Below are 23,413 nucleotides of genomic sequence, written 5' to 3'. Positions count from 1 at the left end.
AGCCCTGATTTTCACAATTTGCTCCATTTCATCTGAGAGATTTCTACCCTCCCTTCCAACTCAGTTGAAACCAGGCAAGCAACTCAAATGCTGTTAAGAGGAACCTTTCAGATGGGCACAGTGCAGCCATGCAAACACACACACTTAGAAAACCAGGGCCAGAAACATGCTGTTCCACATAAAGAGTAAGAGCATAATAGGCTGATCTCAGCCCAGCAGAGTGAGCACATTCAGGGTGGTGTGTGAGAGCAAAATTGGAAGCTCTGCCTCTATCTCTGCCCTGTCCAGTAGCTATCCTAGAAGCAGATGATTTGGTAATTTCATTCTTACAACTTCAGCTCCCCTAAATGACCTTTAAAATTTATTTGCTTCATTTACTTAGGTTTTAAGAGATTATGCTTAAGTAATGCTTTGCCACATTTAATTTTTTGTTGCATTTAAATTTAGTGTGTAATGATTGTCTATATTAAATAATAGTGCCAACATCTGAAATTATTAATCAACAAGAGATGGCAGATAATGCATGTTAAGTTCTCTCTGTATTTTGGATCATTTATCTCCCAGGTAACATAAGAAGAATGTTAAATCCTGCTGGAACACACTCCTCAGCTGATATAAATCGCCAAATGTACAGCAGCTGAATTTCTGGCCCATTATGTTTTCTATGAAAGATTTCTTTGCCTTTTGAGTATTAATTATCCATGATTCTTTTACTTTTCTTGTTTTCTGCCTTTGCAGGTGCTGCTAATTTTCTCAATTTCTTCCAGAAATGGGAAAATTTATCTATATTAGGAAATGTGATCTTCCTTTCTTCAGTAAGCTACATTTTCATTTTTGGCATCCATATTTAAATCCTAATGCACATAGAGATGTGAATGATGTGGGTTTTACTGCTGACAGTTTTAAATCCTACCATGCATCAGCTGTGTAGACAGCTTAACCCTTTGTTGCTCTAGCAGAAGACCATGAATTATTGTGCAAAAGCTGCCCATGTCACACACTGCACAGATGTCTCTGTCAACAAACTGCCCCCATCTTCAAGTCCCAGAATTAAATCAGGTAATAAATGATGCAGCAAGGCTGGATGCTGGAGAGGGGATAAAGGCAAGGCCCAGAGTCCTTTACCCCCCAGCTCACTGGCACCAGCAGATGCTCCCAAAGCTCCCACCCAAAGGAACCCAGTAGAAGAGGTTCCTTTCCCCTTCCCTGATTCCCCTTTCAGAAAAGCTCAGGGTGAAGCCCACGATTTCTGAGCTCTGGAATGACTTTCCACATCCTGCTGCTGTATGTGAGGGGCATTTCAAACACAAGTGGGTTATATGCCAGGGCAAGGAATATTCCATGCTGCTCCAGAGGAATTCATCACTGGTGACCTGCATCCAGCAGTCATGATTGGAGCAACAGCCATGGGAGAAACCCCTCTCTCCATGAGCCTGTGTGTGCTATTTGCCACCTCTCAGTATTTGCCTCAGGAGCTGCAGCCTGCCTAGAACAGGGGAGAGGGTTAATGCTTCTGTCTCTGCAAGAGTTTAATTGGAAGGGAATTGTCTTTGACTTAATTTTCTCTCTTGTCTCCACTCAAGCCTGGTGGATCAAAAGAAAAGCAAATTGAAAGATAATATTTTGGATGTGCCCAATTTCAGAGTTGAACATGAATAATCTTTCATGCCTCTGACTCAATGTCTGTATCATTTTTGTCACGAAAGTCTTGAAACAATGAGTATTTCTTGTGTGACAAAAAGAATTTACTTTTCATCAAGAGAGGAAACCTGAGTGATGCTCTCACAGTACTAGAACGCAGCTACTAATTACCTCATGTTATCAAACTTGACATTATCCTTTATATTAAAATACCATATGTTTTATTTTATAATGAGAGGGCAAAGAACCACTTACTACAAAATATTAAGCTACTGCATGTCGGGTGGCACTATATAGCAGGGTTTATTCACACAGAAATTCAATTGGCTGATTATTAGATTAATGGTTAATGCAATTTAATATAAAACCCTTCTCTTTTTTTCTTTCATCTTCCTTTCTTTCATTGTTATTTTGAATTATAGCACTAGGAAAGTATTTTTCAAGTGGTTAACTTAAGTTTTCTTTCCAACATCTCTTTATTTGTGAAGAAATGAATTCAAAGATCCTGTTTTCTTTTTAGTGTTTGTGAAAATGAAGGATAGTTGTGCCTGCACTACAAGAAGGGTGATTTAGGTAAATGTCTCTGAGGCAGCTTGAGTCAATTTAGCTTAGACTTGCCCTAAAATTCTCTATTGCTTTGCTGAAAACCTTCCCAAGAGAAAAGATTTACTCTTGCTGAGCTGTATTGGAGAAGAAGGTAGTTTTGTTGGTGTCCTACATTATGGCTGACATAAAGGGTAGAGAAAAATGCTACATTGAACCACATCAATGGGGAGGAGAAAATATTTACTCAGATTCTCTCCACATATTCAGTCTAGGGGTGATGGATGTCAGTTGTCTTCTCTAAAATTCACATCAGACTTACCCAAGAAATCTATAAGGATTTTTTTTATTGATGGTTTTCCAAGAATTCCTCATTTTCAAAACACACACAAGAGATTTTTCCATAACTTTTTGAGTTGTGGCAGATAATACAGCCCTACATTTTGGCTGACACATTGCTGGAATAAATGCCCAGGTCTACATTCAGCTCTATCTTGGGAAGGCCTAAGTATAAATTTATAGATGGAAAAGTAACCCAAAAAACCCCACCTACTTCTCTGCCATTCAGACCATACTGTCCTGAGAATGTGCTCCAGATCTGCGCCATGGAACACAGGGGAAGGCAAAGTCCTGAGACAGAACAAAGGGAGAAGATGCAAGGGTAAATGCTGTTTTTCCATTACCATGGCACTTATTCATAGACTGGGAGAAATAAGTTGTGCCTGCTCTTGGAACTGAGCCATTCCTTTGCTCATGCAGAGACATCTCTCAAGCCAGCTGTGCTGCCTCTGAGTTCCTTGTTATCAACTCTTACAAGTGTGGGGGAGAGCAACAAAATCATGACAATGATAAATGCTGCTTCTTTACACACTCACACAGTGCCAGCCTGGTTTGTGGTCCAAAAGCCCCACTGTGGTCTGGCTCTGAGTAAACAGAGTTATTAGCAGTCATGAGAGGCTGCAAGGTTGGAGGCTGGAGCTGACCGGTTGTTGCAGAAAAACAACAGATTCCTCCTCTTCTTCTTTTTTTTTTTTTTTTTCTTTTTCCTGGGCTCCTTTTATTGCTGAATCTTTCACACTCCAGAGAAGAGCATTGTTGTTGTCTGGTGGCCAAAAGCAAAATCACATAAAGGGGGAAGAGAAAGGCCAGTAAAACAAAGAGTAAAACAAAGCTGTCTCTCGCCACCAGCTCGTTAACAAATGCAGCAAGAGATCCCATAGTGCCACCAGGTAGTGCCCCTGGGCTGGCACGGTGCCCATCTGTGCCATCTGCTCAGTATCAAACCTTCCTCTGCTTCCCATCACGCAGAACCTGCTGCAGCCAGGCACTGCTTCCCTGCTGAAATGGCGCACACAGCCAGCCCAGGTTAGCAGCTCCATAGCTTGTGCTACAAAAAAAGGGGAAGGAGAAGAAGAGTGTGCATTGCACCTTTGTATTTTCACAGTTCTGTGAAATAATCACACTCATCATTGTGAGTGTAATTGGACATTTTTCTAGCTGTTTACAATAGGTCAGTGTCCTGCTTCCTATGTGCCATCTCACTGCAATGGCTCTTTTTGTTTGCTGAGTACAACTTTAGGTGCAGGTTAGTAAAACAGCTACAATGGAGTCATTGATGTGATTATTGGGTTGAAGGAGAACAATAAATGAAAATATGTTGTGTATATTATGAGATGCAGGACTCAAAATGACTGTCATATAAAAGTGGGAATGAAATAGGTCTCTTTTTTGGGACCCAAAAAAAGGCAGTAGTAAAAAGCTCAGTATTTTACTCCATGTCAGATGATTTCTCTTCTATCTGAACTGGCGCATTTCCTAGAACAATATTATTTAAGGAAATAGCTGGCCCATCATAATGCTTTCCTTTCGCTGTGTATCACCCGCACAGCATTTTGCTGTGATCAGAAAGGTAGAGCATGAGAACAGAGGGAAGCTTGAAGGAAGAGTCACTCCATGCCTCTAAACAACAATGCAGCAGTTCCAAGGGAAGTAATGGAAGTGTAAGAGAAATTCACTAATAATTTAAGCATTGACATATTCAGTGAGAGAAAGTACATCCCAACTATCATAATTTCTTTCAGGTTTTACAAGGCCACATCATGAGTACTTCAAATCAATGAGAATGTTTAGGCCTATGTCTGAGATTACAGTAAAGCCATCTAATTTCCACAGTGCAAGGAACTCCCAACAAATTTTGTAAAATCCGTAAGTCTAGAAGTCTTGCATGTGAACAAAATCATGTTGTTCTACTCTTAAAAATTGAAAATACAAGATGGTACAACATGTTTTGAAATGTCATAGGACTGTCCACTTGGATGAGATGCTGCTAAAAAATCCTGTTAGGGTTAGAAAATAAGGTTTTAGTTCAACTCCTGCTGGCCTGTGTTAAAGAAGAGTTTGATTTAAAGGCCCTTCTGTCTAAAAAACCCAGCCACAGAAGAATTTAATTTCCAGTCTCAGAAGCCTGGGTCCTTTGGAGAACTCTCACCTCTGGCATTTTACCTTTTGGGGTTTTTTTCTGCTAGCAAAGTTGGGAATCTTGGAAACACATCAAAATTAAAAGAGGATGGGCAAAAGAGGTGTTATGCCAGGAATAGTGCAAGTTTTACATGATTTTACTTTTAGACTGCTTTTCTTTCAACTTGAATGGGCTCACTATACTTCAGAGCACTTGCAAGAATAGCTCATGCATTGATATGTGATGTTGGGTTTGAAGTGTTAGGCAGACACCCTAATAAATAGTGTGATATTTAAAGAGGATGAAGTGACACCTAGTGAGTTATTAACTTTTATTTTGTGCATTTTGCCATCTGTCTTTCCTGCTATGCTTCTTGTGTTCTCAAATGCAGATCCAGTAGTTTAGCCGATTTTGTACTGAAGCAGCTCTGATGGACCAAAACCAAAGTTTTCAAGGCAGAGTTGCCAAATTTGCCAATGCTGATCTGGAAGTCAAATACCCAGGTGTTTTGAAGAGTGAAAATGCTGAAAAGTGAGTATCTCACTGACAGTTTTGAGTCCTTTTCAAAACCTAGCTTTCATTTTGCCACCTCTCCCCGAGATCCTTCGAAAAATACAATTCTAAATGTGTATGTTGAGCATTTAAAAATTGGTCTTTGGATTCTTTTTGGAAACAACTCTGCAGCTCTTTTGAACAGAGTTAAGGTAATTACTGCATCCCCTGAACTCTACTGACATGGTGCAGATAGGAAAAAAAAAGCCATCAATGCTTTGCATCAACATTTAATTGCATTTGACTAAAGCACACATTTGCTGGAAGCATGTACTCCAAAAACCATGCAGATGTAATTTTAAAAATGTTGAAATGAATTGGCTTGAGCTTTTTACTTTTGCTAAAATATGAGTCAATGCTTTTACATTTAAAAAACCTCATTTCTGTTTCAAGAGATCTTTTTGAGACTGTAACCAAAGCCAAATAACAGCTGTGCCACACAAGCACGGGAAAGAAACTCTTGTTTTTCCCCCCAAAATACATGGAAAACCCATAGTTTCTGATCTTGCTACAGCTGATTTACTACAGTTTTAACTTGGCAATCTAAAGTCATGTGCCAGAGATTTATGATGCTTCACTTTTACCAAAATTCCTTCTCTTATGTAGCTTGGTATCACTTAAAGTTGGGTTCGCTATGTTTTTCCAGAGCAGGGTGACAAGATCAGAATCCCCTTGACTTTGCTGTGGCAGCTGCTGCTTGGGCTGCACACCCAGCTGAGGAAGCAGCACAGGAAAGGGTGCTCAGAGTAGTTCCTGCAGCTGAAGAAAGAGCCTACGCCAAACTCAGGACTCGCCTGTGGATCACCACATTGCTTTTGGAGGAGATTTTTAAGGAGCTGTGGGACTTCAGACTCGAAGGATTATATCATGATGAAATCAGGTATTGCAGTTACTGTGGAGAGGCACAGCATTTGGTCTGGGCTAACAGAAATAGTTCGCTCCTTTTCTGAGGAAAATGTCTCTTCAGCCTGACTTAAAGCATTCAGTTCAATGTCCATCAAGTGTTTCAGGTTGTTCATTTGGGGGTTGCCACTTTAGATTTTGCCCTTTTCACTTGCCACCTCCAGACATTTCTTTTTGAACCCACTGGCAGGCAGTGCTCCATGATGTCTGATTTTTCCCTTTCTCTTTCCCAGGCAAAACTGCTCATCAGATGACCAGAATTTGCAGTTTCCATCTGCCCCAAGCTGGACTTTGGGCTAGAGGAGTAGCTGCAGGCTGCTGGTCTCCTAAGAAGCACAGGGCTTGGGGTCTATCTGTGCCACAGCACCAAGAGTTCATTTATCTCTCTCTGGTAAGTACATGCAATGTGGACACACACGTAGCTCTTATGTAATCCTCCTTTAGGGGAACATCTAAGGCTCCTCTCCAAAGGCTTGAGGCTTTGTGTTGGGTGAGCACATCCCATAACAATCCTGGTCTGTGCTGGAAATAATCATACGGTAAATTTTGCTCAGGGTTTCCGCTAGTTTTGCTGGATAAGGTAGATGGTGTTGTGTGGAGGGCGTGCAGCCTGAGCAGAGTTGTGTGGGAGCACTTGGGCTGACCTGTTCTAACTTCAGAGCTGTGCACAGAATTAAATGCAGCAGGGAGAACTGCAGGGCTCCTTCTCCTGAATGACAGAAATCCTTCTTGACAGACACAGGGAAGCTGGAATTGCTGTATGGCCCCCTATACCAATACAATGCCATTTCTGACATTCAAACAACAGTTTAATTTTTCTGGGGAGAAAATGTCTCTAAAATTTCTGGGGAAAAAGTGAAGGAAACCTTCAGCAAACTGCAGATGGAAAGCTTGTATTTATGTAAAATGGAAACATGCTGCGAATCATTGGAGAAAACCTATATTTTCTTGCCAATTATAACAATATTAGGTAGCAGTGATGGTTTCCAAGGCAACCTGGACACGGGTGCATTCATGTGGAGTGTGTGTGACTACCTGCTTTGTCGAGCAATGGATGCATGTCAGAAGGTGGTGTGTGGGGGGAGTACAGATCATTTCATCAATCTACACTACAAAAACTATTTAAAAGCAGAGGGTTTGGGTTTTTGGTTTTTTAGTTGTATGTCTGATTGTGCTGAGCATTTCCATGCTTTTCTAGAATAGGCAAGACATAGGAATAGGCAAATATGTGGGAGCCAGGCTGAAGACACCTGGCTGGTGGGGTGTCCAGAGGGGTGTTGCAGGAGGTCTTCTGGGCACAAATTAATGTGAAGTCTGTTCATACATTCTCTGTAGATGTAAACAAATGTACAGCATCTTCCCCCAAAAAATTTCCTTCTTCCTTTTGCCTGAAATGACACCAGCCTGTATTTCCCAAGGTGTTAAACCAAAGGAGCTCTTCCAACACCTTGGGTTTCTTGCCTTCAATTGCACTGCTTGGTACCATCTTCTTTTTTTCTGCCCCTCATTCCTCTCCAACACATCTTTATTTGGTGTATTGAAGCTTTCCTGGCCTCTCCAGCTGTCCTGGGAAGACAGAGAGCAACAAACAGTGTGGTCCTTCCATATGTTTTCTTCAAACTCTTGTTTCCTCTGAAGAGCCATTGCAGTTAAATATTGTGTGAGGACCCTGCTGTCAGTCTCCAGGGAATTCACTGCCTTGTCTTTGGCCTTTTAAAAACTTCCAAGAACTGCACATTTAGTTTATTTAGAAAGATACCATCAGGGCTGCCCAATACCTGATATAGCTGTCAGGAAAATTAAAAAAAACCAGCCTCATAGCCACCCAAGGGAACTGAGAAAGCAAGGTGGGTCGTGTTCATCAGCCTTGACTGCTTTACAGATTGCTAAGGCAGTTGTGACACAGCCATGATGTAGAGTCCATCCCTCGCTTTAGCCAGTCAGGTAAACTGAGCCTGCAGGTCTGAGCTGGCATCACTGGGAGCAGGGAAAATCACCAGGGGATGCAGCTGTAGCCTGAGATTTGGCTGAAAATTTCCACTGTTCTTCAGTAGCAGTCCCCTTTCCAAATTCATTTTGCTTCAGGAAAAGGCTGAGAGGATTCCCAACCACCTTTCTCTAAACCAAAACTGTTGTGGTATTGAGCTCACTGTAACTTTGCGGCTTCCCCTGGGAATTAAAAACAGTCATGTGAGGTGTTCAGTGAGCAGTTACTCATTGAAAAATGCCAGTGTGATGCCTGCTGGCTCCTACCACACTGAAACTCTGCTAATGTGCACAGCCACGTTCCTTCCTCAGCGCTGCTTGCAGAGTAGCCACGGCAGCTGCTGTGTGCAGGGAATGGCAATCAGGCCCTCAGCACCCAGAAGTAAGCTTGAGTGAGAAATTAAGATGCTGGGAATTTCTGCTTAAATTATTTCACCTAACCGTTGCCTTTTACAGTGGATTACAAAATGCCCTCTGTGCATGGAGATGCGGATGTTCACACACATCTAACTCAGCTCAAGAGCTCACACTTCTGTGCAGTGAGAACCCACCCAGCTGAGCAAGCTGGGAAAATGTAACCATCCACCTTCCCAGAGATCCTCCTCTGCACTGGCTGTCCCGAAATTGTAGGCATAATCCTGTTTTTTCCTTTGCTCCTGGGCAAGGGAAGATAAAACTTGGAAAGAGACAGCCCAGATTGTGTCCTTTCAGTACCTAAAAGGGGCCTGCAGGAAAGCTGGAGAAGGACTTTCTGCCATGGCATGTTGTGGTAAGAGAAAGAGAAATGGATTTAAGCTGAAAGAGGATAGGTTAGATTGGATATTAGAAGAAATTTGTCGGTGGGGGTGGTGAGGCAGTGGAATTGGGTCTCAGTGACCCAGTGGAATTGGGTCTCAGAGAAGCAATGTCCAGGTGCCCCATCCCTGGTCATTGATGGAAGGCATCCAAAGGTGGCAGTAGCTATTAAGCACTAAATATGTTATTGAATACTTTGGCCCGAATAATTCAGGTGCCCTTAACACCTGAGTCTTGTGTTTAAGCCTCTCAGCCCCCTTAGGGTTCCACATTATTTGGTATTTTGGGTTCCAGAGAAAGACACATCAAGCTCTTGCCTTTAGAGGCAAAATCAAACAGAGAATTGAATTTCCCTTCCTTTTTACAATATGGGACACTTGACAGAGCTACAGAAATCCCATTTGAAAAACGATAGCTGTTGATTTTCTGCTTGCTGAGAATTATTAGTATTTTTTCTATCCTGCAAAACCAGCCATTAAATCAGCAAAATGCTTTGGCATTAGAACCATTTGGAATGTAAAAAATATTGCTGCTTCTTGTTGAGCTGCACATGTTCAGTTGCAAAGTTAAGGGAAAATCTAAAAGTACGAATAATGATCTTTATTTGAAAGACATTTTACAAGTAAACATGCTACAATTGTAGCTACAAATCAGATAATTGCTGAATATTTTAGAACCCAGGAGTATAAAATTAAAAACAATAAAATCAAATTTAAGTCCAAACAAATAAGAGGGGAATTTTAAGTAGAAGTTTCATATTATTGATTTTTTTTTATGGACCATTTCTTTATCTCTAAAACCTCAAATACCACATAGTGGTCTCTAATCATCTATGTTATAATATTTAAATGAGCATATGCTTTAACATAAAGTGGTTTACAGTCAGTTTTTCTATTACTGGATAAGAAATGTATCCATGAAACATAAAAAGGTCAACTACTTCAGTGAAATAACTTTTAAAAATAATACAGTTTTACAGCCATACATAAATATATATATATTTTATTATGTCAAAGAATATGAAAGAATATAGCTCTGTGTTAAACTGCAAGTCTTTCAAGGAGGATACATTAGCATTAAACTGGGATGTATGATCACTGAAATACATTATTTCTGCTTTGGACTTTACATTTCCAAGAGAAAGGTTTTCCTTCTCCCTGCTTCCCAACTTTTTTCTCCACTCATAAGAGTTTTTCAAAGTACTAATATGTCTTGTCACAATGTATTTTAGTAATGACTAATAAGACATTTGGGGCTGTGCTGGCTCCCTGCATTGTGTCCAACTCAGTGGCCCAGCTCTGCCACACCAGGACACCCCAGCTGGTCTGATCATGTTTTGGGAGGCTGCTGGCAGCTGGGATGGGGAGCAAAGCTGAGGTGCAGCCACAAGGCAGGTGACAGAGAGGGTCTGGAAATATCCCAAGATGGGAAATAGCCAATATCCCAAGATGGGAAATAGCCAAGATGGGACTTGGACTGAGAGGAGCATGCAAAGAGACGGTGCTGAGATTGATGGATGTGGAACAATCATCACAACTCCCTGAGAAGGCAAAAGGAAAGGGAGAAGAGACCAGAAAATATATTTTGTATATGTATTTGGCCCTCCTATCAGCCTGTGACAAAATATGGCTTGGTGTGAGCCGATCCTCAGAAAAGTTCCAAATCCCTGAATGGGTTTTGTAACTTCTGACAAGTCTATAGCAGCCCAGATATCTCTGCTGAGCTGCCAGCTAGTTCCTCCTGTGCAGGCTGCCAGCATGTCCCCCCCTTGACTGTGGGACCCCAGGAATACAGGTTCCCAAATCATCCACTGTTCCACTGTTAACTAATATCTCTAGGCCATACCCAACCTAAGTTTAATGCAACTAATTAAAAGGATAAGCTTGTTTCTGAGGAGCAGCTGTTCAGAGTTTGGAGGTAGAAGAAAGGTAAAAAGCATTCCCATTCCCTTCACGTCCTTCCTCTGAAGCAATCAATAAGTTTAATTAGAGTGGTTAGGAATGAACTATGAAAGCAGCAAAGTTAGTATCAGATAAATTAGGGAAATATTGGGACAGGAGAAATATTTGTGACATTTTTAAAAGAAATCTGACGTAGGTAATTGCCAGTGCTGCTTGTTGTGGAGGGGAGGAGTGCGTGCATCAGGGCCTCGCAGCAGTGGAAGGAAAGTCTATTATAATCCATCCATTTCACACACTGTAACTGCAGTCTCCATAAGTAATTGGAGGGGAGTGTGGTGAAACACCCATGCCACCCTGCTTGAAAATACTGGTGTTCTCTTGCTGATTACCCCCAAAGTCCATGGGCAACATACAGGTTTGGTATAATGCAGTATGACATAATCCTCCTGTGTGCAAGTCATTGCACTTTGCACGTACACTTCTTTCTGGTACAGAAAGAAATCTGTTCAAAATAAGCCACATCTCTTCCATTCCCTCTTGCAGCTGTTCTGGACTGTGCATCTTAAAAATGCTTAAATACATATTTTTAGGGAGATCCTCCCTCAAATGATGGGCACAATTCTAAGATGTGGAGGTTCTACAGTAGGGATCCTTTATAACTGCAGTCATTGCCTTCCTGAAGAAAGAATTTTAAGAAAAACACTTTATTTCTAAGTCAGATTTTGTTGCTGGTGGGACTGTTCATACTTTTGACGTTATGCATGTTCTTAAGAGACTTTGCTCATTTTGGGTCAAAGTGATAGAGACAGAGCTGAGAGAAGCATTCATAGCAAATATCTTTGTGAAAAATGCTATAGATCTGTTGATACCAGAATGTTTTGTATCCTTTTAGTTATTTTGGTGTAGTGAAAACATCTGTTATTTTGTCTGAGGCACTGAGCTTAAAAATTTTATTAGCTGAAACATCTGAACTTCCATTTAAAATTGCTCCTTGCAACAATATTTTTTGTATTCAATTGAGACACTTCAAAACAAAACACCTTGCATTTTGGTGTTTTTTTCTGAAAGGATAGAGTTCATTGAGTGTGGAGGAGAGAAAAGATTGGATTGTTCAGTCCAAAGGAGAGAACATGATGGAGGATATCTTTCCAAATAGATAAAAGGCTGATGCAGTAAGGAAGGCAATAAATCTGCTCTCCCTGTTCAGGGTGGTCACAAGAAGAAATAATGGGACTTTAATAGCAGAGGAAAACAACCCAAAACATCAAGCTAAGCATTAAGAAAATATTCTACTGGTAAGGCTATAGCTCTTGGAGAATTCTGCCTGACTGGAGATCTCCACCAAACAATCTCAAACCTGGGTTTGAGGTAAAGCACCCTCAGGATAACAGAAAGGACTTGTTCTGCCTGAGGGCTGGATAATCTCTGAAGTGTCTCCAAGGCTCGGGATTCTCTGATGCTGAGGGCAGTTTTTTTAAAGATAAAGCACTACTAATATGGAAGGAGTCTGGTAAGAGAGTGTAGATGCAGCAAGTAGACTCTCAAAGAGAGTTTCCTTTGGACAGCAGTGGCTTTGGCAGGCTGGTGTGGCTGTCCCCAGGCCTTGCACGTGCCTTGCCTGAATGTGGTCTGCGTGTTCACAGGCACAGATGGGGCTGGCAGAGGCAAAATAGCTCTTTTAATCCTTCTAAGAAATGACAAATTAAGATGTGATTATAGAACTGTTAAAAAGGAATTACCAGAGAGGAATTTCCAGATGGTCATGCAGAATTACTATTGAAGAGTGAACAGCAAGGTTGAGTTATTTATCCAAGTGCAGTTCTTTCTTCTCTTTGTTTCGGGTTGGAGAGTTCCATTCTGTCTTCCAGTCCATGTAATAATTTCTTATTCAGTCCAGTTACAACTACCTTTCTGCCTGCTAGTTCCATTTTCTTGTCCAGTGCTGATAATAATCTTTTAAACCTAATTCCTCAAGAATATAAAATGATGGGCTCCGTTTCTTCCCTGCTGTGGAAAATAACCTTGAGACTTTTTTGGCTGGTGCAAAGCTTATTTGACTGGGTGTAAGGGATGCTTTGGTACTGCTCTGTGGAGCAGCATGCCATTCTGCATGATAGGGTATCAGAGCAAATCACTGCTGATAACCTTCTAGGTTAATTGCTGTGCAAAGAGTGCCTTGAGTCAACACATTATGTTTAATCCCAGAACACACTCTGGCTGTCTCTTTACTGCAACTCTATGGGTCTTCCAATTGTTATTTATGCATGATAGGTGACACTTATTTCAAAGCCACCTAAGTGACTTAGACACAGTACTTTAAATGTTTTGCAGGAGCTCATCCCTGTAGATGGTTCTGGCATAATATACATGCCAAATGTTTCTACATATTCCAGCTAATGCATAGATAATTCCCTACTCCTTTTCCTTATCAAAACTTCTAAATCCTTATTTGTTCTAGCTACATTTTTTAAAAGTCTTTTAAGTGAGCATTGCACCTGAGTCTCAGAGGTCACCATGAGATCCTGACAGAAATTCTCATCAAACCGGAGGTTTCTGTATTTGATAAAGTGTCCAAAAGCTCTGTTTATTCCACATGGCCCTCTGGGAAATGATCCCAGGGATGGAGAGAGATTTCAGTCAAATCAGTGGAAAGATTCTCGGTGTCACTCCTTTGGCTAAGACCCATAGAAACTCCAGAAATCAAAAGCCTTGCACAGCACAGGACTCGTGGCTGCTGAGGATTAGGCTGTATTGCAGTTTTACTAAGGAAAATTTCTCAAGGTGTTTCACATTCACAGGAACTGGATTCACATTCTTATTGAATTTTGTGGCAAATTAGATTTTGCTACTTCTGAAAAAATGTACCTTTATGATCTAACAGGATCAATGCTATTGTGGTCCTGAAAGGCACACTTCTAACACAGCATCGAGTTTCCCTAGGTTTAAATAATGCAAAATAATGTACTGAAAAGTAGGGCTGAGCAGGCGCTTGTTCGCAAATTCACTGACCAATCATGTGACAAGAGGAACTCTGGTAGCTTGCTCAATACTTCACTATTCATACTGCATGTGCTCAGTCTCTTCTTTCATTAGGTCTTGCACTTCCAAATCACAACATTTTTCACAACCAACTATTTAAGTATTCTTGCCATGACACATTGCAAGGAAAGGCGGCTTCTGTTTCTCTTTTAATCTCTTACCCAAGAAATTGTGCCTCTGCAATGCTCTTTCATTTATTACTGTATCACTCACAGCTTCATTTTTTTGTTTTCTCACACCTCCTTGTCTGCAGTATTCCATCCATAGTAATCAAGGGTGTGACTGAATTTACATCACCTTGTAATACGGGGAGTGGAGTAAGGAAGGAAGACAGTGCTGCACACACCCTGTTGATCTCAGAAAAATGGTCTGTGTACACAGCATGCAGTTAGTTCAGCTGTAGTAAAAACCAAAGAAAATGCTGTTTTCTTACATTGCAGTCAGCTAGAAGCTATTATAAAAACTTCCACTATTGGCATCAAAATAAATCTTGGCTTCCAGATAAAGCAGTATAAGTTTTCTTTGCAGGTTCATAGAGTAGCTCCCAATTTACATCTTATATACAGAATCTGTGGAAGGAATGCGTATTACCTTTTTCATCAAAGTGTTGATCTTTGCTTTGTAGCCTGTGAGGCTTTCCATCGCTTCTTTATTGCTTTCAAGGCTGGCAGTGTGCTCACAGTGAGGACTGCTAAAAGTTATTTTTTCCTTAATCCTTCTCCATCACATGCTTGGACCTAGAGTCTAAACCTAGCTTATAGACTTTAAAGTTAACCTTAAGCATTCATGAAAGAAACTTACTGCAAATACAGCAGTGGCCTCTGTAGCTTCTTTGTTTATAATTTTAAATTTTATGGTTTTTTGGAGGGGATTTAAAACAAAATATCATTTAAAGTCATAAAATGCACATCTGTGAAAGGAGGCATGCAGCTCAAAATACAAGGTAGACACAGAAGTAAACAGCTCTGGGAACGAAATGCTCTCAAAGTACCCTTGCCATGTAGAATGACTCACCTGCTAAACTCATACTTATCAGCTCACACAAATGAGTAGATAGGTTTCAGTAAAATGCAGGACTTTCCTGATAAATTGCAACTATTTCCATGGAAATGATAAGGATTTTGCTACTTGGGCTATTTCTGTGGATCTGTTGTGTCACTGCTATATACTCTTTTCAAGTTGCACTTGTTCAAAAGATTGTATCAGCTGGAAATCATGATTTCTAGTTTGAGGAAAGTTTTTTGTGGAAAACCTTTGCTGATCCGGATCACATCTTGTTATAATACAGCTCTTTTACCTAACTTAGACTTGCTTGCACTTTAGGCCAGGGTTGAGATTATCCTTTAAAGGATAGGTTTGCATTCTAATCTTATGAGAAGAAGGAAAAGATTAGAGGGTGGCATTCACTGGCAAATTAGGAACATTCTTCATTTGTGCTCCTTGTGCTGCAGGCACTGAAGGTTTAGCTGCTGATATATCCCAGGACTTTGCTGTCCACATTCTGGTTTAGAGCAGTTTTGTGACTGCTCTGACCCTCCTGTGATGACACTTAATAGACATTAACCTTCTTGGGAGGGAACGGACCACGCTCAGGTATCTGGGCTCCTTGTTACATAATGCCTCTAAGCTTAGCTTTACAGAGGCAGGAATGACCGTGAATTAGTGCTAAATGAAACAGGGAAGAGAGGAAAGACAAGGGTTTTTTGTGTGTGGATATGTCTTCTGGGGAATGACCTACAGAGAAACTGTGCAGTGAAAGGAGTATTTGATAATGACTAACAGTCAGTGAGCAGTCAAATCCAATGAAGATATGCCTTAGAAATCAGCTGTGCTACATAAAAGAGAGGTGCAGAAAATTACCAATGCATTCCTCAATATAATAAGTACTTTTTAACAGAATAGGCAGAAGATGATGCTGCGCAAGGACCTATCTTTCATTGCTTTAGTTTTATAATGAGACCACAGCAACTACCTTTTGTCACGAGCAAAAAAAAAAGTGCTTTCTTTGAACATAAGTGCTAGTAGTTGCATAATATGAAACTTACTGATGCATATAATGGTAGCACTGGGCCGTCTGAGCACAATGTACGCTTTAAAATTCATCTCTGCACAGATCAGCAAGCACATGCAGATTCTCCCATGTTGACAAAAGCAGTGCACTTCTTTAGGAGAAGCCAAACTTCCAAAGCCTGGCAGCTGGAGTTTGCAGGCTTGTTGTTCCGTTATTAACTCTCTAAGCCTCAGGGAAGGGGTAATGGATGAGATGATCCCAAGAGGTCCATCCCAGACCTACTTTGTTTGGTTTCATGGTTCCTAACCAAGCAAGCAATAAGCACAAGCGTTCTCTGAAATGAGCAGAGGGAAAGAGATGTGTATTAGTTATGCAAGATACTCTGTTCAGCTCCAAGCTGTGTAGTCCATTCCAGAGCTCAGCAAAGAACAGGTGCAAGGAGCCACAGCCACAAGGACAGTGCTTGGAGGGACCCTGTGACCCCCAGTGATGCTGAATGTACTTTGAGGAAAGCCACAAGACTGTAAAGAATTGATTTCAAGGCAGTGACTTTGAGCAGAACAAGACTGTTAGGGAGAACCTTTCCCAAGAGTCCTGAAGTGAGCAGACCTTGCCAACACTGCTCATCAAAATCTTATTTATTTTCAGCAAGAAAAAGTGGCATTTTACAGTCATGCCAAAATCACACAGCCAATATTGTAAATACCAGAAATTTGAATCCCAATGGCAGAAACATACTGGGTTTCCCTGTTGCTGACTTATGTGCTGTGATCCTTTGGGAAGTGTGGGTCTGGGGGGAGAGGTCAAGCTCCCACCCAGGGCAAGGCCAGCACTGCATCCAACCATGTTTGCTTGGGGCTTTGTCCATTTAGGACTTGAAAGCCCCTGAAGTCTGAGATTCCTGTGCTTACCTGTCCTCCCAGTGAGTGCAATTCAATCCATTATCTGCTCTCAGGACTGGGGTTGCCAGAGATTAACCAAGCCTGGCTAGACTGTAGCTGTATCTCACCTCTTTGCCGACCTTTTGCTGCTCCAGTTGTCATCTTCAACCACCGCTTGCAGCTTGCCTGAAAGAGACTTTTCTTGCATATTTGGTGGTTTCAAATAAAAGCTCACTTTCCCCCCATCTTTTTATAGAAAAGGAAGGGCACATTTTTTAGAATAAAATCTGTCCCAGTCTTTTTGCAGTCCTTTGACTACGACAATGCATTTCTGGGTTTCTCCCTTTGCCTTCTTCCAACAAATCAAGCAAGTCTTCAGCTCAAATTTTAAATGGAACCCAGATGATTTGTAGGGATTTTGTTATGCATTGTAGAACATTTGTACTTTTATGAGCTCAGGTCAGAATTTTCCTTGTGTCTAGAAGAATCAGCTATCTTTCCCCATCACCTTTCAGGGGCTTTCAGGCATACAATAAAATACTCCGAGTGATTTAGGTACCTACTGAAAGTCATTCAGGGAGAAGACCTATTGCACTTTTAAAAATAAGTCTTTCTTCAATGTGTTAAAAATCCCAGCTGCGACAGCTGTGGTGATAATGTGTTAAGTTGAACTCTGCCTTTTTGTAAAACAGGATCGTTTTTCTCTGTCTTCTGGCAGATATGCAATCCAGAAAAACAAGTCATTAAAAGATTCATTTGTAAGGATAAACAGAATTGACGAATAAAGCTATTTTTTGAAACTAGGCTGAAAAAGTATTTTTTTCTTGAGAGGTGATGATAGATTTCAAAGCTCAGTCCATGCTACCTAATGCCTACACCACAATTCTTTCCTCAATTAGCTGTTTGTAAGGCAGTGACATCTTCCACTTGTCACATTATAGACTTTATTCAAATGAAATACCTGAAAGAAAAACCTCCAACCTGTCCAGTACTACCGAGAAGAATTCTATTATGTAAATCTACTTCCATATTTTGGGAACAAATGATAGGCAGGACATGAAATGGAAAAATAAATTATACGCACACAAGTAAAAGATCAGTCAGGCAATGTACTGAGGTATCATTAGGGCTGATGAATCACTATTATCATTATAAAAATAACATATAATGCTTCAAATCCTGCATCGTGGCTGACTTCTTTGCTGATGAATATTTATGCAGTTTCTTTTGTTTCTTTGTGTGTCTAACAGATGCCAAGCTAAGTTCAATAGACAAATTGCATCTCTGTGAACTGTCACAGCCTTGTCCTTGTTTTTTCTAGCAAACTGAAGTTAAATAGGAAAATAGAATAAATAAACAGAGGTCAGAACCTCCATCTCTGTACAAGATTCAATCAACTGATAAATAAGGTGAAAGCATTCAGATCAAAGAAGGAATGAAATTTAAATATTCTTTATTTGAAATAAACCCTTGCATATCTGCACTCTGAGGATCATAAGTTACCTAACCAATGTGTGCATCATAACCTAATTAGCCACATACTTCTACTAAATTTCTCAATATTCCTTGTGTCTGTGTTCCTTACCTTCAGTGCAGGATGGGAGAATTATTATAAGTGTATGGGGTTTATTAGCAAATAAGGCTTATAAACAAATAAAAAAATTACAAGGAGGAAAACAAAGATGGCTAGATAATGATGTTTGGAGACACAAAATCTGAGGTTAACAACTTTACAACCTTTTTCAATTGGTAATAAATCAGTTCAATTAACTCAGTGTCTTAGCATAATCTTGTTCCCAACCAAACTTTTATTTTAGCACAGTAGTCTTTATGGCAGGTGATTTTTATTTTTTTTTTTTTTTTTTTTGCTGTGCCTCCAGATGTACAGTCCTATTGATTTGCTTTGCAAGCTTTCTGTATAAGGTAGAATCAATGGAGCACTGTCACCCAAACAACTCTGAAGTAGAATTTATAGATTTGGGGAAATGACTTAATTGCTGGAGTGATGTTGGTATCTAAGCCTGCCCACTTACACTTGTGCAACTACTGTGCATTATCCAAGTCCCAGGCATCAAATATGTAACAGTATATACAAGTAACTGGAAAATAATGTAAATACTTCTGGAATGTCATCACTTTTGTGAGGCATTACACAGAATTTAACTGATGCTTACACAGGGATACCATCTCTGAATTTCGTCCTTAATTCTTCTAGAACAGCCTTAAGTCTTTTGACATCTCTTAAGATGCACGAGGCTTCCCACAGCTAACTCTGGATATATGAAAGCAGAGTTTGCCATTTAAAACAATAAGAGGCAGAATTAGGTAAAGGATTTTCTCCTCTCTCAGTGCCAACCACTTCTTTCTGTCTTCATGTGGAAAGTCTCTGCAAAAGCAGCATGCGGGATTTGGTAGTGATTCAAAGGGCTAAAGAGATACATGCCTTCCAACAAGCATATAGCTCAGCATCACCTCACTGAGTGACATATTGCAAAGATCATAGGTCTGCTTTGATAAGTAGAAACTCACATAAAAGTTGATTCTCCCTCATCAGCTTGATTGTTGCAGTTCCCATCAGTACAAGTCCCACAAATCACTGTGATTACTTACTGCCCAGCCTCTTCTCCAAGGTCTTGTAGTCCCTCTGTTCCAACTTTTTCAGGAGGTGAACTTGCTGATATTTAAAAATGACAAGACTGCAACCAAGCAGTGAGCATGTTTTGAGGGGACAGGGAGATTCTTCCTTTGTTTTGTTTGGGTTTTTTTGATCTGTTCTGTTTTGCCTGGTAGTGCAACACTCTACATCTTTTGGGCAGCTTTGTCCAGGAAATTTTTTATATCTTCACAGAAATCATCACCTGCCATACCCAGCTATACAGAAGGTACTGAGCCTTACTCTGAACACCTCCTACTTCTGTGCTTGGCTGCTGCCAGGGTGTTTTCCTGTGATGCCTTTGCCAAGGGATCCAACAATGTGTAACACCACACCATTTTCTAGCACTTCCAACTCCTGAAGACAGCATTGGGTCTGGAATCAGAGGAGTGTTATTTACAAGGAAATCTTTGTACATACCTGCATGATACTGTCTTTAGCCAGTGTCTCTTCAGTGGCAGTTAAAGTCATTTGATTCACTTGCTTGACCAGTTTCTAATTGGATATAATGAAGCAATGTGAGATCACTGTACACACTCCCTCCAGCGCCACTCAATTATTCTTTGCATCTCTGTGATGAGATCAGCAGGACAATTTCGTGCATGCTGGGCTCTCTGTGCAGCAGAAAGTCCCACCCAGCTAATGAGGCTTTACTGCCATTCCAGCACCATCACATTTTTATTCAATTCTCCTTAGATTTACACTTCATATTCATATTCCCCTCTGCAAGTACCACATGAGAATATCAGCTTCTTAATGCAAAACAATACATGATCTGGTGGTGTGCATTACACATGTATACTTTTTGCTAAAAATCAGCTGTGCATTAAATGGATGGTATTTCTATTTAAAACAGCCAGCATGATCTGAACAGATACACTGTGAGCTGGTTGCCTAGGCAACAAAATTCATCAAATTAGAGGGGTCTGTAACAGAAGATGTTTATCTAGCTTTAATTTTGGGGCCTGGTTTCTAAAAATCTTAATTGACTCCTTTCAAATGTATTTTATCTAGTGATAATGCTACATTTCAAGGACCAACTAGGACAGATCCATCTACTGTATCTGTGATACAAATGATAGATATTAAGCACATAAAATAGAGACAAAGATTAAAGGGTAACTTATTTCACAGTTTGGCAATTGTTTAGATTATTGAACTTTGCCTCTTGGCTGCTAGGTTCCCCATATATTTGTTTATTCACTTCATTCATATAAAGCATCAAAAGTTATATTTGTCAATTTGACAGCAACTAGGCTATCAGCTATCAAAATTCTTGACCTTGTTTTTATTAAGTTCTATATTTTCTATCATGTTTTCTGTAAGTCTCCCTGAAGCATGCTTCTCTCGCCGCATAACTCAGCACCATGGACAGAGGTTCTCCCTAATCCTGGAAATGCTGTTGGACCTATTATCAAGGTATTGTAGACATTTTTGTTTTGCTTCACTCTTTTTTTTTTTTTTTTTTTTGCTAAATGGGATGGGCTTTTGGCTTTTGCTCTCAGTAAAGTATGAATGCAGTCTCCCTTAATAACCCCCATCCCCCAATGGATGCAGAAGTAGGGTTCCAGGTTAGCATGGCTTTGCAGCAAGGGTTTTAGGGCTTGGTGCTCCCACACTGGGAGCTGTGGTTCCATGAGAGAGCAGCTGTGCCACTCACAGAGCTTGAATCAGTGTCTTAGGGGTGACATCAAAGTCAGCTGTGAAGGGTGACGCTGCAGGGCACAGCTGTTCCATCAGTGTGGATGTGGGGATGTATCACCATCATATTTTCTGGAAAAATCCCCTTGCCCAGGATTCTTCTCCTGGGAAGCTGAGAAGCCTCAGAGAAAACAGAAAACAAATTCTTATCTCATTTGCTTCTCTTATGTTTTGCTGCTTTGAAATGTGTTTGGAGATTGTTTATCCAACTGGTGATTGTTTAATTGGTTTCATGTGAATTGTTTTGACTTAATGACCAATCACGGTCAGGCTGTGTTGGGGCTCTGGAAAGAGTCACGAGTTTTCATTATTATCTTTTAGCCTTCTGTCTGTATCCTTTCTCTATTCTTTAGTATAGTTTAGTATAGTATTCTTTTTATAAAATAGTATCGTAAAATAATAAATTAGCCTTCTAAGAACATGGAGTCAGATTCATCATTCCTTCTTGCCACGGGGCACCCCGCAAATACAAGAGGGGTGGCTGTACAACTGAGGGGATGCTGCAACACCAAGCTGGGGAGAACCATTTCAGGTATTCCAGCATCACTTCCCTAGGAGTTCAGCACCCATAGCTGGAGGGAAAATCCCAAAATGCTTATCTCCCATTAGTCATTACCTAACTGAGTAGATAGTCTAAAATATTCCGTGTTAGGTAACTTCCGTTGTTCTTACAGCATCAGAGACTTCTGAAAAGCCAAGCAGGTCATGGCAGCATGGGTCCATCCTGCAGGTCTGTGGCAGCTGGTAAATTGCTTTCAGAGGAGACTGTGTGTGCAAAGTGTCCCCATTCAGGATCTCTTGGGAACCAAGTTTTCTGGCTTTCCAGGGATTTCAAAAGGAATTAAAATTAATAGGAGGTAAGCGTTCAGATTTCTTAAGTTTTAAAGCCAAAGCCTTAATGTTTCTGTAGGTGGTTTTTTCCAAAGTGCTTGAGAAATCTGAGAGCATGAGGCTCCCTGCAAGGCAGCAGGACTGCACTCCTCAATCCCTTTAGGGAGAGGATTGTGGGCTGCTTACCCAAGACAGGTAGAAAACATCTCCCTAAAGAAATTCTCCACCTTGTGTTTCCTTTCTGCTCACCTGGATTATACTGATCTGCACTGAAAGCAAATGTAGGACTGGGAATCAATCACACATAAGTTGCTTCTGCTGTCCGAATTTAAGTATTTCTTAGTCCTTGTCTGGAGCTGTGGTTTAGGGGGAGGCATGTGCAGTGTTCTGAATTTTAACTTTGGGAGGAAAGAATTTGGTGTTCATGTGGTCTGGACAGCAGAAACTTTGCACAGATTATGGTGATATTACTTTTGTTTTGCCTCTCTTCCAAAATTAAATCTCAAATCAATTAAATTAATTAAATGCCAGATTAATACTGATTTCCCCACTGTAGATTGAAATTTCTCAGCACTTTGTTTCTAGAGCAGATATTCTTGCTTTTCAGCACTGTTTTTCACAGATGTTTTTAAAAACCTTTGGTAAGTGTATCTTTAATGCAACACATGGAAACAGTCTTGTGCACTCATGCTTGTGTATTCAGGAAATAGAAATTAAACTGATTTGAGGAAATCTGGTGAAAACGACCTATCAAATGTACTAAAGTTTCAGTGCAAAATGCAGGCAGCAAAATATTTTCTGCTCAGCTGAGTTTGCCTCTTGCTTTTCTTGCTGAGCACCATTTGCTTCCTCTCCTGAGGACAAGATCTTTCTCGCTTTCATTAGGCTTCTCTAAAAATTCAGACAACACCATTTGCTGTTCTCTGCAGATAGATTTTGGCCTTTAAAAGCTCAGTCTTGCTGTATGATTATGCAAGTACTACTGAATATTATGATTCTGGGTTTTTATTCTTAACTGTCCATCAATTTTTAGTACCTGAAAATCTCAGTGGTTTAGACAAGAGAGAGATGTCAGATTCAGCTCAAAGGAGCTGCCATGATAGCAGCCTGTCACTAGGACCACTCAGTGACTCAAAATAAGATGCTTTGTTCCTAAGCCTTCTTTTGTGTGTAGCTCTGGACATTTATTGTGATGAGTTCAGCTTAGACAGATGTGTTTGCAGGTTCTGTCTTGTTCTTACAGTAAACAGGAAAGATGGAAAAATGTACAACTAATTGCCAGTGGGGTAATGAATTCCTCATACTTTGACAGAGCCTGTTAATGAAGTTGTGGTCCTGTGGGTTGTTTAACTAATTCTGCTGGGAAAAGGGTAGCCACATACCAGAAGGGTAGAGACCCGTACCATGCTACTCAGGATTAAAAAGAAAAACTCTGGCTTACGTTGATACACAATAAACACAAAATATAAAGTCTTAATTAGCTAAAATATTTTACTGCAAACTTCCTCTTTTTAAAAA

The 23,413-nt window shown here is 40.4% G+C and overlaps 1 long non-coding RNA gene across 1 annotated transcript in view; it reads left to right on the top strand.

Annotated features, from left to right (window-relative positions):
* Nucleotides 1-738: 738 nt before the first annotated feature.
* The window catches only part of LOC115903547, a 35,439-nt gene continuing 12,764 nt past the window's right edge, over nucleotides 739-23,413 (top strand). The window contains exons 1-7 of the long non-coding RNA XR_004060701.1: nucleotides 739-815; nucleotides 2,753-2,845; nucleotides 5,034-5,173; nucleotides 5,841-6,074; nucleotides 6,331-6,488; nucleotides 20,690-20,782; nucleotides 21,739-21,921. This is a non-coding gene — a long non-coding RNA (uncharacterized LOC115903547). The remainder of the gene's footprint in view (nucleotides 816-2,752; nucleotides 2,846-5,033; nucleotides 5,174-5,840; nucleotides 6,075-6,330; nucleotides 6,489-20,689; nucleotides 20,783-21,738; nucleotides 21,922-23,413) is intronic.

The sequence above is a fragment of the Camarhynchus parvulus genome, chromosome 4, assembly GCF_901933205.1.
Source record: "Camarhynchus parvulus chromosome 4, STF_HiC, whole genome shotgun sequence".
Classification (NCBI taxonomy): Eukaryota; Metazoa; Chordata; class Aves; order Passeriformes; family Thraupidae; genus Camarhynchus; species Camarhynchus parvulus.
This window is presented reverse-complemented; position numbering and strand designations above follow the sequence as displayed.